General features: G+C 41.7%; 1 protein-coding gene and 1 pseudogene across 2 annotated transcripts in view; one reads left to right on the top strand and one right to left on the bottom strand.

Moving 5' to 3' along the window:
• The window catches only part of NEBL (nebulette), a 399,766-nt gene that overhangs the window by 252,090 nt on the left and 130,432 nt on the right, over positions 1–17,244 (bottom strand). The window lies entirely within an intron of this gene.
• LOC129006467 (eukaryotic translation initiation factor 4B-like) lies at positions 3,174–4,944 on the top strand (annotated as a pseudogene).

The raw sequence follows: 17,244 nt of genomic DNA on the forward strand, positions 1-17,244 counted from the left end.
TAATAGTAGCAAGATTCAGGCTTGCTGCAAAATTCACACGTGTAAGTCATTTGAAACCATTTGTGGCTCATAGTAGGCACTCAAGAAAATGTCTACCATTAATTATAATATTATTATTACTATTACTATTAATGCTATGGCTATTAACTACTACTACTTTCTCTTTGCTCTCCTGCAAAGTAATTGAACCACTGTGTCTCACGACCTTCATCTATTTAGTGGGAATAAAATATTCCTGGTTCTCTCATGAAGTTGCTGCTGGAATCACATGAAAAAGTTTTATAAATGGAAAACTACTGTAAATGTGAAATATTAGTGAACAACTCAGACATATAAAGCTAAGATCTTCATGGATTTATTTTCTGTAAATCCCATGTTTTCATACTGTCCTCAGAGGACATTTGGCAGTAGGCAATGTCTGGAGACATTTCTGGTTGTCACATTTGGGAGTGAGTAGGGAGGGGAAAATACTACTGACATCTCTTGGTCAGAAGGCCAGGAATGAGGCTATTGTACAGTACACTCTACAGCCCCCTCCCTGACAGACTTATCCTGTCCCAAATGTCAACAGTGCTGAGGTTAGTAAACCTTGTTTAATAGATATAAATCTCTAACATTATAGGCAACCACTAATTTTAAGACTTCCAGCTCTAACAAATCTCTAAACTTTGTTTTCATTCCTGTCTCCTGGTGAAATCAAACAGCCACCACGGCCCCTTAATCTTTTGCCATATTCTAAGTCAATTATATCCATCTCCATCTTCTCCCTCCTGAGCACTTAAGTCCACCTTCCCTGGCTTTCCGTTTACCTAACCACTGTCACATTTACACTCAAACTAGAGGATCTGAGAGCAGAATTCAGATGTCAAAAGAATTTGTTGCTATATGATGATTTCCTTATGGGCTGTATGTGAAAATGAGTTAACATGGCAGGGCTGCCTGCTAGCATTTGAAAGGCCTGCTTACAAGGACAGCCCTTCTCTGGTGTCTGGGAACTTGAATTTGGGGAGGGTTTTCTACCACCATTAACCACCAAGAGTGGTTCACTGTGCTAAAGCTGTTAGTACAAACAGCTAAACACCTGCTTTCTTTATGGGTGTCTGGAATTTGGTGATAACCCACTCCCCCTCTCCGCCACCCCTGGGCACTAAGTCTTTAAGGAGCTTCGCTGGTTGGCAGTGTTTGACGTAGGTTGTCACAATTCATTGCTGGAGGAGTTAAGCGCATCCTGTGTGGTTCTGCTAGAACAAGCGTCTTGCTTCCTCCTGACCTGTCCCCATGCATTTTACCTTTGCTGATTTTGCTCTGTGTCTTTTCACCATAACAAATCATGGCCACACGAATAAGCAGGACTGTACGCTGAGTCTTGTGAAACCTCCCAGCGAATCATCAAACCTGAGGATGTTCTTGGGGACCCCAGCACAGGCCCCTTTGTGCGTAACAGGCTTTCATTCATAAAGGAAGAAGCACACTAAATATTTAACGTATTGCCTTTAAAAAAAAATACTTTATTTTTTTTTTTCAACTTTTCAGATAGAGTCTCACTCTGTCACCTAGGCTGAAGTGCAGTGGCAGGACCACACATCACCGCAGACTTCACCTCCCAGACTCAGGTGATCCTCCCATCTCAGCCTCCTGAGTAGCTGGGACCAGAGGCAACTGCCACCATGCCAGGCTAATTTTTGTATTTTTTGTTGAGATGCGGTTTCATCACGTTGCGCAGGCTGGATCTCGAGCTCCTGGACTCAAGTGATCCAACCAGTTCAGCCTTCCAAAGTGCTAGGATTACAGGCATGAGCCACCACACCTGGCCCTACTTTTAAAGAACATTTAAAAAGCAAAAGTCGTGACTTCACATCATGAAACTGGCTTTTTAGCTCCTCCTCTCTGAGTTAGGAGAGAGACCAATCTCTTTGCTGGGGACCATCTTTCACACTCTGATTTTAACTGTGGAAGTCATTTTACCCAACGACCAAGACCATAACTAACTGTTAGGGATGTAGGAAGATGATACAAGGTTTAAATGTAATTTTAATTATTCCTCCTAAGTCTGAACCACTCCATTTTGTAGCAAAAATGATTGTTTTATGTCATTCAAAAGTATCTTTAAAGAATGAGAAATAGGCCAAGTGCAGTGGCTCACACCTGTAATCCCAGCACTATGGGAGGCCGAGGCAGGTGGATCACATCACCTGAGGTCAGGAGTTCAAGACCAGCCTGGCCAATGTGGTGAAACTCTGTCTCTACTAAAAATACAAAAATTGGCCAGGCATGGTAGCACACACCTATAATCCTAGCTACTCAGGAGGTTGAGGCAGGAGAATTGCTTGAACCCAGGAGGCAGAGGTAGCAGTAAGCTGAGATTGTGCCACTGCACTCCAGCCTGGCTGACAGACCGAGACTCCATCTCAAACATCTCAAAAAAAAAAAAAAAAGAAGAAGAAGAAGAAGAATGAGAAATAAAACATTTAAAAATAAGCAGACTCTGAGAGAGATTACCACCATCAGGTCTTCTATGAAGCTATTTATTATAAAGAATACACTGTCAGGAAGAAAGAAAATAATTCCAGATGAAAAAGCTAAAATGCAAAAAAGGAGAGTGGCAAGCAAATAGAATGTAAATGTGCACACAGGCATACACAGGCACACACACAAACACACGTTGTGTGGAATAATAACAATGTCTAAAATATAGGATTTTTTTAAAGACAAAGCTAAAATACTGGACAATAAGTTGAGAGGGCATATGAGAATGAAAGTATCCTAAGATCTTTCTATCCTTCATGAGAAAGGTTAGAATATTATTGAATTTTAGATTTTGTTTAAGCACATGCAACAACATTTTAAGTATAATCACAAAGAATGGAAATAAGATTACATAAATTCAAATCCTACAAAAGGGAAATTATCAAATTTTTTAGAAGAACCAAAAATCTAACTCAATATAATTTTTTTTAAAAATGAAGACAGCGAGAAAAAGCATAGAATAAACAGGACAAATAGAAATTTAACAGTTGGGAGAAACAATTCAATAATCATAAAAATGTAAATAGGCAATATTTGCCAGCTAAAAGATTGATATTGTCATATTTTTAAATTCCACCATAAAATAGCTATACTAATATGAGACAAAATGCTTTTTAAAATGGAAGTGTTGCTTTCCCGCTCCCAACATGGCGGCCTCAGCAAAAAAGACGAATAAGAAGAGGAAAAGTATCTCCCTAACAGACTTTCTAGCTGACGAGTGGGGGACTGGTGGAGGAAGCACCTATGTTTCCAAACCAGTCAGCTGGGCTGATGAAACAGACGACCTGAAAGGAGATGTTTCAACAACTTGACCCAGTAATGATAACAATGTGTATAGGGCGCCTCCAATTGACAGTTCCATCCTTCCCACTGCTCCACCGGCTGCTCGGGAACCCAATATCGACCCGAGCCTTCTTCCCAAATCGCCACCCTACGCTTCTTTTCTAGGGAACCTATCCTATGATGTGACAGAAGAGTCAATTAAGGAATTCTTTAGAGGATTAAGTATCAGTGCAGTGCGTTTACCACGTGAACCCAGCAATCCAGAGAGGTTGAAAGGTTTTGGTTATGCTGAATTTGAGGACCTGGATTCCCTGCTCGGTGCCCTGAGTCTCAATGAAGAGTCTCTAGGTAACAGGAGAATTCGAGTGGATGTTGCTGATCAAGCACAGGATAAAGACAGGGACGATCGTTCTTTTGGCCGTGATAGAAATCGGGATTCTGACAAAACAGATACAGACTGGAGGGCTCGTTCTGCCACAGACAGCTTTGATGACTACCCGCCTAGAAGGGGTGATGATAGCTTTGGAGACAAGTATCAAGATCGTTATGATTCAGACCGGTATGGCCATGGGTACTGGTATGAGTATCGGGATGGCCCATGCCGGGATATGGATCCATATGGCTGGCGGTAGGGATCGCTGTGATGACCGAGGCAGCAGAGACTATGCTAGAGGCTATCATTGCTGGATAGGCAGTGGCGGAAGGGCATTTGGCAGTGGGTACCGCAGGGACGATGACTACAGAGGAGGCAGGGACCACTATGAAGACTGATACAACAGACGGGATGATGGGTCGTGCAGCTCCAGAGATGATTACTCTCGGGATGATTATAGGTGTGATGATAGAGGTCCCCCCCAAAGATCCAAACTGAATCTAAAGCCTCATAACACTCCTAAGGGAAATGATTCTTCTGCTAGTACCTCCCAGTCCAGTCGAGCTGCCTCTGTCTTTGGAGTGGCAAAGCCTGTTGATACAGCTGCTAGAGAAACAGAAGTAGAAGAACGGCTACAGAAGGAACAAGAGAAGTTGCAGCGTCAACTGGATGAGCCAAAACTAGAACGACGGCCTCGGGAGAGACACCCAAGCTGGCAAAGTGAACAAACTCAGGAACCGGAACGGTCGAGGACAGGAAGTGAGTCATCGCAGACTGGGACCTCCGCCACACCCGGCAGAAGTCCGTCAGACCAGGATGCAGGAAGGAGAGACACTGAGAAGTCTCTAGAAAATGAAACACTCAATAAGGAGGAAGACTGTCACTCTCCAACTTCTAAATCTACCAAACCTGATCAGCCCCTAAAGGTAACGCCAGCCCCTCCACCAAAGGAGAACGCTTGGTGAAGCGAGGTTCTAACCCTCCTGCTCCATCTCAGAGCTCAGACACAGAGCACCAATACCCTACAAGTGGTGAGGGAAAAGTAACTGCAGCTCAACTGTCTGAGGAAGAACCAGCAAGGAAAGATGAAAACAAAGTAGGTGCGATGAATGTCCCAAAAGACCACACTGGGAACTCTAGCCATGGTCCAGGAGACAAAGGGAACAAAGACCACTGGAAGGAGTCAGATAGGAAAGATGGCAAAAAAGGAGCACGACTCCAGATCTGCACCTGAGCCAATATGTCAAATACGGAATTTGTGACAAAGATATTAGTCATGTCTCCAGGCAGGGGTGGTATTCAAACCACTTAACACCTGTACATCATGACACTCACCAATCAAAAATGGCATCTGAAAGATCAGAGCAGGCCTGGGTACAAATTACCATTAGGACACACCGGTGTGTACTGATGACCATCACCCTGCCTCCAACAGCTCCCATGTGGTGGAAAAAGCGTGATGCCCACATGTACCATATGGAATGAGAACAGAGTAGTAGAAAGAAAGAATGATTCTCTCTGTTGTGACACTGGCTCTCCTCGTGGAAGTCTGTCCCATCTGAGTTAGCTTCACTGAGGATGTCTGCATTTAAGCCCAGAAGTAGTGAGAAAAGGAAACAGCATGCCACTAGGGTGGAGGCAGACAGACCTGAGAGAGAGAGAAAGAGAATGATGATAAACCCTATGGGGGTCAGCCATCACCTGCTCACCATGAGAAAGCTGCCACCACAACTACCCCAGGAAGAGAAAGCCCGGAGCTGCAGAAGCCCAAGGAATCCAACGCTCAAACAAAGAGGTTTCCCCTGGCAGAGGGAACAACGGGAACAAACACAGCCAGAGGACCACAGGACAGAAACCAGGCATAGGGATGAAGATTGGATGGACCAAGACCGCGCCTACTCCTGCCGGGATGGGAGGCCCAGGGGAGCAGTGAGATGCAGCAACTTCAGACAGAAATATGAACTGGTGAATTTACATCTATGTGGCGCTGTGTTCTCCCCAAAACAAAAATGTTAACAGATTTGTTTAAGGAAGACCTCCTCCAATGCCTAGAAAATCTGAACTGAAGCCAGCTCCAAGCTGCCGCAGCAAGAACAGAACAGAGTCGGCCACTTGCTTTTGCAGATGCCTCTGCTGCCTAGACAGTTTCTCCTCCTACCATTTTCTTTCTTTCCCACTGGGAGCCCAAGTTGTAGAAGACCTGAACCCCCAAAAGCCAAGCCCTGGGCCTCCTTCATCACTTCTTCCAGGACAGAGTATACACATACTTACTTTACTTGTCTTCATATTTTATTCCCCATAAGAAGATTTTAAAACTCACATTAATTGCACATAAAAGATTCTGTCTGTTAGTTTCAGAACTGTAAAGCAAAACCGCCTATTATATGAGATAACAAGAAAAACGGAACATTTTTTCCCTTGAATAAAAAACTCAAAACTCAAAACTCAAAAACTCAAATGAGTAAAATGTCCTAGGAAATGGTATAAGAAGCTATTAATAATTTACAAAAATAATCCAAATTGGATTATAATTTCAGGTGTGTAAAATTGTACAAATGAAGAAATTCTCCCATCAAATGTTTTAAGTCTCATGATAACATAAGTGCAACAATTCTACATATTTCCATAGATTTCCCATTTGAGCAGAGCCAGGAGAATCACCGTTTAATAGGTAGACATTTTAAGATACTACCTTTTTTACATATTGGGGTCAATCTGGGCATTTTCCACTCAATCGAGCCACTTAAGTAAAAATTTGGTAGTGTACCATTAGCACCATTCAACATCAGCCAAAGACATAATTACAATGACTATAAGCCTGATATTCTTCTAGGATTTTGGGGTCTAAGATGCTTTTTGAGCCTATCTTCCTGTAGTGTTGATGCGATGTCTACTCATGAATTTCCTTCCACAGCCATCGGCTTGTTCTTGATTCTACCACTAATCTTCTTCCCTGTAGCAGCACCTCTATAAACAACTCACATATAATGCCTCTGGTTGCAAAATATCAATTTTATAATTTTTTTAAAAGACAGTGAATTAGAGCACATAAATGGGGAATGCTCTTCAGAAAGCAGATTCATGAGAGCTGCTGATAGATAACATAAAAGCAAAAAATGGATTATGATAATGTAGGCCTCTCATAGGTGAAATACAAGCCCCAGCTGAAAGGAGTTACAGAATCCAAACCCCTGGCTCTCTAAAGGGCAGTCAATAACCTGTCTAACAATTTACCAAATTCTCTTTCTGGCTCGAAGGGTCAAACAACTTGCCACCTATTGATCTACTTCCTCAGCAGGACTCAATTGTAACTTCTCTCATGTATTTATAAAAGAAGGCATTATCAAAGGGATTACACGGTAAACCTGACCTACCCCACTATGAAATGTTTATTGGCTATTGGAACATGTCACCTAGATTTTGAATTATGGTGTAAAAGGCGAGAAATTAATACACACTCACACACACACCCCTACATGTTGTTTAAGAAAAATATGAGCTGGTGGAAAAGAGTCTATCCCCTGTGCTGTTGCTGATATTGATCGCGGGAATACACAAACAAGGAAATGTGTGACATCGAGCAGCCCTGTGATTTGTGCCCAGGAATACCAACCGGCACTGTTGATTACAGCCAAGATAAACACATGCAGATTTGGGACTCGAGTATCTAAGATATGAGTATAGTCTGAAAAATATCAAAACAAAGTTTATAAGAAAACAGAACATTAGAAGCACAAGAAGGATCACATTCGATTCCTTTGATAAAGATAATAAATAAGTATCATACCTATAGCAAATGTGCAATATGAACAAAAATAATTATTTAAAGCCTAAAGATGGGGGAAAACCATAAAATAATTCTATTTTTAAGAAAAGACCACGTGTAGATGGACATAAATGTGTAAATATTTAGTTCCCACTCATAAGAATATATCACAAATATTAAAACTTAAATCTCTTATCACTCTCAAAATTCATCCATGTAGAACAGAAATCTCTTATTGAAAATTGTCCCGTCTCTACTAAACATACAAAAATTAGCCAGGCATGGTGGCGTGCGCCTGTAGTCCCAGCTACTCAGGAGGCTGAGGCAGGAGAATCACTCGAACCTGGGAGGCAGAGGTTGCAGTGAGTCAAGATTGCACCGCTGCACTCCAGCCTGGCAACAGAGTGAGACTTCGTCTCAAAAAAAAAAAAAAGAAAGAAAGAAAAGAAAAGAAAATTGTATGATAAAATATCAATATCTCACTTGGCTCTTATATGAAACTACATCTTCAAATAAAATATTTCTTTAAAAAACACCAGGCTGGGCACAGTGGCTCACGCTGGTACTCCCAGCATTTTGGGAGGCCGAGGCGGGTGGATTGCTTGAGTTAGGGACTTTGAGACCAACCTGGGCAACATGGCAAAACCTCATCTCTACAAAAAAATACAAAAATTAGCTGAGTGTGATGGCACATACCTGTAGTCTCAGCTACTGGGGGGCTGAGGTGGAAGGACTGCTTGAGCCTGGGAGGTTGAGGCTGCAGTAAGTTGTGACTGCACCACTGCACTCCAGCCTAGGCAACAGAGCAAGACCCTATCTCAAAAAAAAAAAAAAGACCCAAACAAAACTAGAAATACCATATTACATTCAGGTATATATTTTCCATTAAAATATGGTCTTATAGATAAATGTATGGACCAAAATAATAAATAAGCTAAATAAATTGTGGAAAACTAATAATTAACAATAAAAATAACAAGAACAACCACTACCACTGGCATACTGATCTATGCCTAGCTTATGTGCTACCTCCTGTGCTCAGAGCAGACATTACTAATCACACCACTCTCAGTAGAGTCCAGAAAAGATCCAACATTCTTCTCAGCACAGTAATGCAGGCACCTGTTGCCAGACATCCTGGAGCACAGGATAAGCCTCCTTGCAATCCGTAGACTCTACTTATTTGACAATTTGCAGATCAGTTATTTCCTAACTTGTATGGCTACAAAAGCAATTTCAACAGACTAACATCTATGTAACCATTGGCCTCCACTATGGAGTAAAAGGACTGTTCTTGGGGAGAGGAGGAAACTGTCTAACGCACTTCAATTTATTAAGTTCCAAATTTTATACATTAAATTCATTTAAATATGGTTTTTCAGGATAGACAGACTGAGGGAAGGGAAAAATTATACCAAAATTAGCATCTTTTTTTAATTTTTATTTTAAGTTCCAGGGTACATGTGCAGGATGTGCAGGTTTGTTACACAGGTAAATATCTGCCATGGTGGTTTGCTGCACCTGTCAACCCATCACCTAGGTGTTAAGCCCAGCATGCACTAGCTATTTATTCTTATTTATTTATTTATTTATTTATTCATTTATTTTTGAGACAGATTGCCCAGGCTGGAGTCTAGCTCTGTTGCCCAGGCTGGAGTGCAGCGGCACAATCTCAACTCGCTGTAATCTCCACCTGCCAGGCCCAAGTGATCGTCATGCCTCAGTCTCCTGAGTAGCTGGATTACAGGCGCCTGCCACCACGCCTGGCTAATTTTTGTATTTTTAGCAGAAACAGAATTTCACCATGTTGGCCAGGCTGTTTTCGAACTCCTGGCCTCAAGTGATCTGCCCACTTCGGCCTCCCAAAGTGCTGGGATTACAGGCATAAGCCACCATGCCCAGCCCCCAAGCTATTTATTCTGATGCTCTCCTTCCCCCCGCCCCCCAAAATTAGTATATTTTACAACAGTATGTGTTAAAGAAAATGGAGTAAGCATTGTGTACAACACTGTCAACTACTGTGACCCCGACTATTCTCCTCACCTCTTCCAAGCAACTCAATAAGGAAATCACATTCTCTTCCTAGGTACTTCAAGGCAGAATCTAACCACAAAATATATCAGCTCTTCTTTAAATATACTTATTCCTGGTCATCGATTATATAATTAAAATAAAACTCAATAGGTCATTATACTTCTGCTGTGTTCAGTGCCTTGAATCAGGAGAAAGATGTCCAGCTTTAAACCTTTTCCATCACAGGTTAATGGCATAGGAAGAAAAGAAGATTTTTGTAGAAGGTCTGAACTAGACACCATATTTTAAAATAAATATCCTTATTACCTTCAAAGTCATACACATTTTCTTCTCAAATGGCAAACCTCCCACCCAAAGCCCAGCTGAAATATTTTTAAATGTACATACATACATATATAACATGTACATACATACAGAGAGAGGAAGAAAGAGAGTTGTTTAAAAGAATAAAAGAGCTGGGCACAGTAGCTCAGGCCCGTAATCCCAGCACTTTGGGAGGCTGAGGTGAATGGATCACTTGAGGTCAAGAGCTCAAGACAAGCCTGGCCAACGTGGTGAAATCCCATTTCTACCAAAAATACAAAAATCAGCTGGGCATGGTGGTGCGCACCTGTAATCCCAGCTACTCAGGAGGCCAAGGCAGGATAATCACTTGAACCCAGGGGGCAGAAGGTGCAGTGAGCCAAGATCACATCACTGCATTCCAGCCTGGAGGACACAGCTGGAGTCTCAAAAGACAAAAGAAAAAAAAGAAAAGGACAGGCGCAGCGGCTCATGCCTAAAATCACAGCATTTTGGGAGGCCAAGGCGGGAGGATTGCTTGAGCCCAGAGACCAACGTGGGCAACATAACAAGACCTCCTTTCTACAAAAAATTCTCAAATTAGCCCAGGTGTGGTGGTGTACACCTCTGGTCCCAGCTACTCGGGAGGCTGAGGTGGGAGGGTCATTTGATCCTGGGAGGTCGAGCCTGCAGTGAGCCATAATTGCACCACTGCACTCCAGCCTGGGCAACACAGCAAGGCTCTGTCTCAAATTTAAAACCTTAAAAAATAAAGAATAAAAGCATTGACAGTAGAAAGGAAAGAAGGAAGATCCCTTAGTTGATAGTCAATGAATAGGAACAGATTCATAGAAAAACAAAACAGCCAATAATATCAGACAGATAGGGGCTCTGGAAATGTCACCAAGCCCACAATGGCCAGGCTATTCAAAAAGTGCATTCAGATCAGCTGGCTACTCAGGTCCTTTGCACCCTCCTTTTACTCCATATAAGCAAAGAACATTCCTCCAGCAGAAGAGGCATCTACCCCAGGTACAGACGTAAGCTTGTCTCTACAGAGAGCGAGCCATCCACCTGAGCGTGGACATACCCTGTCTTGAGGCCAGAGATGAGGAAGATAGGCCTGGAGGTGACTTGTAGATCTCCACATCAGACACCAGGTAGGGAAAGCAACACTACTCAAGGGTAGAATATTCTAAAGCTCTTGACCCCTGGAATACAGCCCTCCTTGCTTTTGTTTTGTTTTGTTTATTCCAGAAACTCCAGAGGTTCTCCACCCTAGCTGTTCCCACCTGTGCACTTTACAGAAGCTGGTCTGTTGACACCCCTGGCCATGCACAGCACTTGTAGAAGCCCACAGTCAGCATTCCCAGTCAAGTCTAAGACCTACTCAGGAATCAGGCCTTCCCCATTGCAACGGAAACCCATTCTGGCTACCTGTGCTATTCAGCCTCCTCTTTGCTCCTAAAAATGAACAAGCAGCCAGCGACCCTCCAGTCATTTAAGAAAACCCAACCAGCAAGAAACAAAAGAACGAAGATGAAAATGAGGGTGGGGGTGGAGGGGATGGGGAGAGGGAGAGAGCGAGCACAAGACAACATGGCTAGCCCTGGAAGAAGCAGATAATTCATGCATGAGAACCCTGAAAACCATTCAAGAGGACATGACATCACATGATTTTGAATATCACAACAAAATCAAGTTAGATCAATAAAGTAAGAACAAATTGCAAAGAAAAAAATGGGAATCAGAAATACCAAGGAGCCATTAAAAAATTTAAAAAATAAAAACATATGTGTTGAAATTAGTGGTTCATGTGGGCCGGGGTGACAGTCAGGACAGGTTCACCACAAAGGGGCCACAAGAGAGAATTTTAGGGAGTGATGAAATGTTCCATACTTTGATTGTGGCAGTGGTTACTCGACTATATGGGTTTGTCAAAACTCATAGAATCATATTCCAAAAATAAATTTTACTTTACATAAAATTTAAAAAGTGATTTTTAAAAAAAATGTGATTGTTGAAATAAAATATCAACAGAGAGATAGAATAATGGAATGAACATTCAAGATAAATTGGAGATCAAAAAACCCTCCTCTAATGAAGAGTAGAAAGATAAATAGACAAAATAAGAGAAAAGCTAAGGAAACTGTAGACAAATTCATTTAATACGAGGTTCAGAAACAAGAAAGGGAGTAAGAACCACTTGCATCTTCACCTCTGAAGAACAAACTAAATGCCCAGCAGAAACAGCAAAAATATCTCCATAAGACATACCCTAGGGAGATTTCAGAATCAAAAGCAGATTCTTCAGAAACCTTCTAGAGAGAGAGAGAGAAAAGTTTGCCTCTAAAGTTATGATATCACATCTTCTTATCAGCAAAACTATGCCTTTAAGGTTTTGAGGGCCAAATTATTACCTAACTATGAGGGGAAAAGCATGACCTTTTCAATCAAGTAGCAACTCAAGGTTATAACCCATGCACTCCCTCTATATATATTTTTTATTTTACTTTAAGTTCTGGGATAGATGTGCAGAACATGCAGGTTTGTTACATAGGTATACATGTGCCATGGTTGTTTGCTGCACCTATCAACCCGTTATCTAGGTTTTAAGCCCTGCATGCATTAGGTATTTGTCCTAATGCTGTCTCTCCCCTTTACCGCCAGCCCCTGGCAGGCCCTGGTGTGTGATATTCTCCTCCCTGTGTCCATGTGTTCTCATTGTTCAACTCCCACTTATGAGTGAGAACATGCAGTGTTTGGTTTTCTTGTCTCGTGTTAGTTTGCTAAGACCGATGGCTTACAGCTTCATCCATGTCCCTGCAAAGGACATGAACTCATTCTTTTTTACAGCTGCATAGTATTCCATGGTGCATATGTGCCACATTTTCTTTATCCAGTCTATCATTGATGGGCATTTGGGTTGGTTCCAAGTCTTTGCTATTGTAAATAGTGCTGCAATAAACATACGTGTGCATGAGTCTGTATAGTAGAATGATTTATAATCCTTTGAGTATATACACAGTAATGGGATTGCTGGGTCAAATGGTATTTCTGGCTCTAGATCCTTGAGGAATCACCACACTGCCTTCCACAATGGTTGAACTAATTTACACTCCCACCAACAGTGTAAAAGCATTCCTATTTATCCACATCCTCGCCAGCATCTGTTCTTTCCAGATTTTTTAATGATCACCATTCTAACTGGCGTGAGATCGTATCTCATTGTGGTTTTGATTTGCATTTCTCTAATGACCAGCAAAGATGAGCTTTCCTTCATATGTTTGTTGGCTGCACAAATGTCTTCTTTTAAGAAGTGTTCTGTTCATATCCTTCGCCCACTTTTGATGGGGTTATTTGTTTGTTTTTTTTGTAAATTTGTTTAAGTCCCTTGTAGATTCTGGATATTAGACCTTTGTCCAATGGGTTACTTACATAAATTTTCTTCCATTCTGTAGGTTGCCTGTTCACTCTGATGATAGTTTCTTTTGCTGAGCAGAAGCTCTTCAGTTTGATTAGATCTCATTTGTCAATTTTGGCTTTTGTTGCCATTGCTTTTGGTGTTTTAGTCATGAAGTCTTTGCCTATGCCTATGTCCTGAATGGTATTGCCTAGGTTTTCTTCTAGGGTTTTTATGGTTTTGGGTTTTATATTTCAGTCTTTAATCCATCTTGAGTTAATTTTTGTATAAGGTGTAAGGGAGGGGTCCAGTTTCTGTTTCTGCATATGGCTAGCCAGTTTTCCCAGCACCATTTATTAAATAGGGAATCCTTTCCCCTTTGTTTTTGTCAGGTTTTTCGAAGATCAGATGGTTATAGATGTAAAAATTGATATAGGACATTTTCTATGATGACAAGAAAATTCAAGAGAGAACTAAATTATATAAAAGATTCAGTAACCACTGAACATGACTTAAAATGGAGTTTTTAAAACTTTGATTAGAGCCCACAGTAAGAGATGCATCTCACCTCACAGCTCAGTACATGCACAGATGCATATAAAATGCAAGCTTCGGAATAATACCTAGACTAATTTTGTGTGATGCCATTTAACTTTTTCTATTTTATTCTAGTATATTCATTTTTTCTTAATGTTGGTCTTGACCCATTAAATCAATGTCCTGACCCAGTAAATGGAGCCAATCCACAGTTTGACAAATACAGACCTCACAGAAGCAAGCAGGAAAACAACTAATCATAAAGAATGGGAGGATGCAGTAGACCGTGCCATGTGGGATGATCCTTTTGACTGGCAGAGGTTTAATAGCATAGGATTATGCAGCCAGATAATATTTTTGAAATGCCAACTGTTAGTCTGTTTGTATTAATATAAGAATACCTGAGACTGGGTAATCTCTAAAGAAAGAGGGTTTGCCTGGGCGTGCTGGCCCACACCTGGAATCCCAGCACTTTGGGAGGCTGAGGCAGGTGGATCACGAGGTCAGGAGATTGAGACCATCCTGGCCAACATGATGAAGCCCCGTCTCTACTAAAAATACAAAAATTAGCTGGGTGTGGTGGTGGGCACCTGTAATCCCAGCTACTTGGGAGGCTGAGGGAGGAAAATCGCTTGAACCCAGGAGGTGGAGGTTGCTCCAGCCTGGTGACAGAGTAAGACTCCATCCAAAAAAAAAAAAAAAAAGAAAGAGGGTTTATTTGGCTGACAGTTCTGCAAACTGCACAGGGAGCATGGCACCAGCATCTGTTTCTGGTGAGGCCTCAGTAAGCTTCCAGTCATGGCAGAAGGTGAAGGGGGAGCAGGTGTGTCACCTGGTGAGAGAAGGAGCAATAGAGGAGAGAAGGAGATGCCAGAATCCTTTAAACAGCCAGCTGTCATGTGAATTAACAGAGCGAGAACTCACTCATTACCATGGGGAGGACACAAAGCCATTCATGAGAGATCGGCCCCCATGACCCAAACACCTCCCACCAGATCCCACCACCAACCTGAGAAATCACATTTCTTTTTTTTTTCTTTATGGTTTGGATTTGTGTCCCCGCCCAAATCTCAGTCAAATTGTAATCCCCAATGTTAGAGGAGGGGCCTGGTTAGAGCTGATTGGATCATGGGGGGATTTCCCCCTTGCTTTTCTCGTGAGAGTGAGTTCATTCTCATGAGATCTGGTTGTTTAAAAGTGTGTAGCACCTTCCCCTTAGCCCTCTTCCTTCTCCTCCAGCTATGTAACATGAGCCTGCCTCCTCTTCACTTTCCACCATGATTGTAAGTTTCCTGAAGCCTCCCCAGCCATGCTTCCCGTACAGCATGTGGAACCATGAGCCAATTAAGCCCCTTTTCTTTATTAATTACTCAGTCTCAGGTAGTTCCTTATAGCAATACAATGAACTAATACACTTTCCAACTTTTATTTTAGGTTTAAGGGCTCCATGTGCAGATTTGTTACATGGGTAAACTGCATGTTGTGGGGGTTTGGTGAACAGATAATTTTGTTACCCAGGTAATCAGCATAATACCTGATAGTTTTTCAGTCCTCACTCTCCTCCCACACTCCATCCTGAAGTAGGCCCTGATGTCTATTGTTACCTTCCTTGTGTCCATGTGTATTCAATGTTTAGCTCCCACTTATAAAGGAGAACATGCGGTATTTGGTTTTCTGTTCCAGCTTCATTCTAGAGCTACAGATGTCCCATCAAAAGCTTGCAAAGCCACTGCAGCTTCAATATTGCAACAGCACTGCCAAGATTGAGCAAAGTCAATGTCATCATCACCACTAACAACCAACGGAAGATGCAGATGACATGGAAAAAAGCCAAGAAGAAAAAGGAGAGTTTTGACCTGAGAGAGAAATTGCTTTTACTAAAAACAAGCAATAACAGAAAGAAGGTTATACTAACCTTCAGCCCATTCTTAAATGCATTTGAGATTTAAAATCACTAGAAGGATAGTCAGATATACAGCCATATGGCATTCCCTCTACTCTTTGTTTTTTTTATTGAAAGCAAGTTTATTAAGAAAATAAAGGAATAAAAAAATAGCTACTCCATAGGCAGAGCAGCAGCGTGGGCTGCTCGACTGAGTATACCTATAGTTATTTCTTGATTATATGCTAAACAAGAGGTGGAGTATTTATGAGTTTTCCAGGGAAGGGGTGGGCAATTTCCAGAACTGAGGGTTCCTCCCCACTTCAGACCATATATAGTAACTTCCTGACGTTGCCATACATTTGTAAACTGTCATGGTGCTGGTGGGAGTGTCTTTTAGCATTCTAGTGCATTATAATTAGCATACAATGAGCAGCGAGGATGACCAGAGGTCACTTTGATCGCCATCTTGGTTTTGGTGGGTTTTGTCTGGCTTCTTTACCACGTCCTGTTTTATCAGCAGGGTCTTTGTGACTGTATCTTGTGCCGACATCCTATCTCATCCTGTGACTAAGAATGCCCAACTTCCAAAGCTCTAATGCTAAAAATTACTTACATTTACTGAGCACTTAGTACGGTGCTGGGTACTCCTCCAAGGACTCTGTATTTAATATCTCATGTAATCCTCCCAACAACCTTATGAGGTACATACTCTCATTTTCCTCACTTTGGGACTGAGGAACATATGTCTTGGAGATTACACAGCTAGTGAGTGTTGGATCCAAAAATCTGACACAGGCCGGTCTACCAGCAGTGGGCTAGAGTTGGCTCACACTGGCTCATGGGAGCTGACTGTGCACTTTTTGAGAATTTTATGAGTAAGTTGCTAAATACAGCCATTATTAAAAATTAAATTGTATCAACTTATAGTTAAATCAATGGTAATATAAGCAAAGGTAATAAATGTTCAAATCTCTTCACTTCCTAATTATGTTATTACGTGGTATTATCGTCTCTGCTCTTAGTGACATCTCTTGTATCTGTAAGGGAAAACGCCATCAGGATGTGCCTTTGCGCCGTTCTTTCCAACTTCAGATCATGTAATGCCAGCTTGATGGCTTGAAATTTACCATGGTGGGAGTATTTTTCACCACAGAACATGGCAAACACTGCAAATCAGGCCTTTTTGTTCTCCGAGAGAGCCAGTTTTTAACCATTGACCAGCAAACCTCTGGATTCTTCCTGCAGACCACAAGCTCTTAATGCAACAATTTTCTCTTTCACCTGATAAGAAGTATACATTCATTTTGATTAACAAAAACAAATGGCTTTCACAGAGAGCCTTTGCTTTCACTTAAAGAATTAAACCATATGAAAAGTAAAAGTAGTTAACTCCATTGAACCATTTAATTAAGTCCTCCGAGAAAGACTTTTCCTTTCTTGTTCAAAAATAACATTGCCCAAGAAATCAAGGAGAGAAGGTGGAGAAGTCTGCTGTGTATGCAAACAAGAAAGGACAGTGCTTCCCCCAATATCTCCCTGTAACCTACTTATACAGCCCTTCTAAAGACTTAAATCTGACAGAAGTAGGCCCTTTTCCCTCATATAGCACATTTTGTATCTTAAAAAGGGTCTCAGGCGATATCCCAGCAACAGCC

The sequence above is a fragment of the Pongo pygmaeus genome, chromosome 8, assembly GCF_028885625.2.
Source record: "Pongo pygmaeus isolate AG05252 chromosome 8, NHGRI_mPonPyg2-v2.0_pri, whole genome shotgun sequence".
In the NCBI taxonomy this organism is placed as follows: domain Eukaryota; kingdom Metazoa; phylum Chordata; class Mammalia; order Primates; family Hominidae; genus Pongo; species Pongo pygmaeus.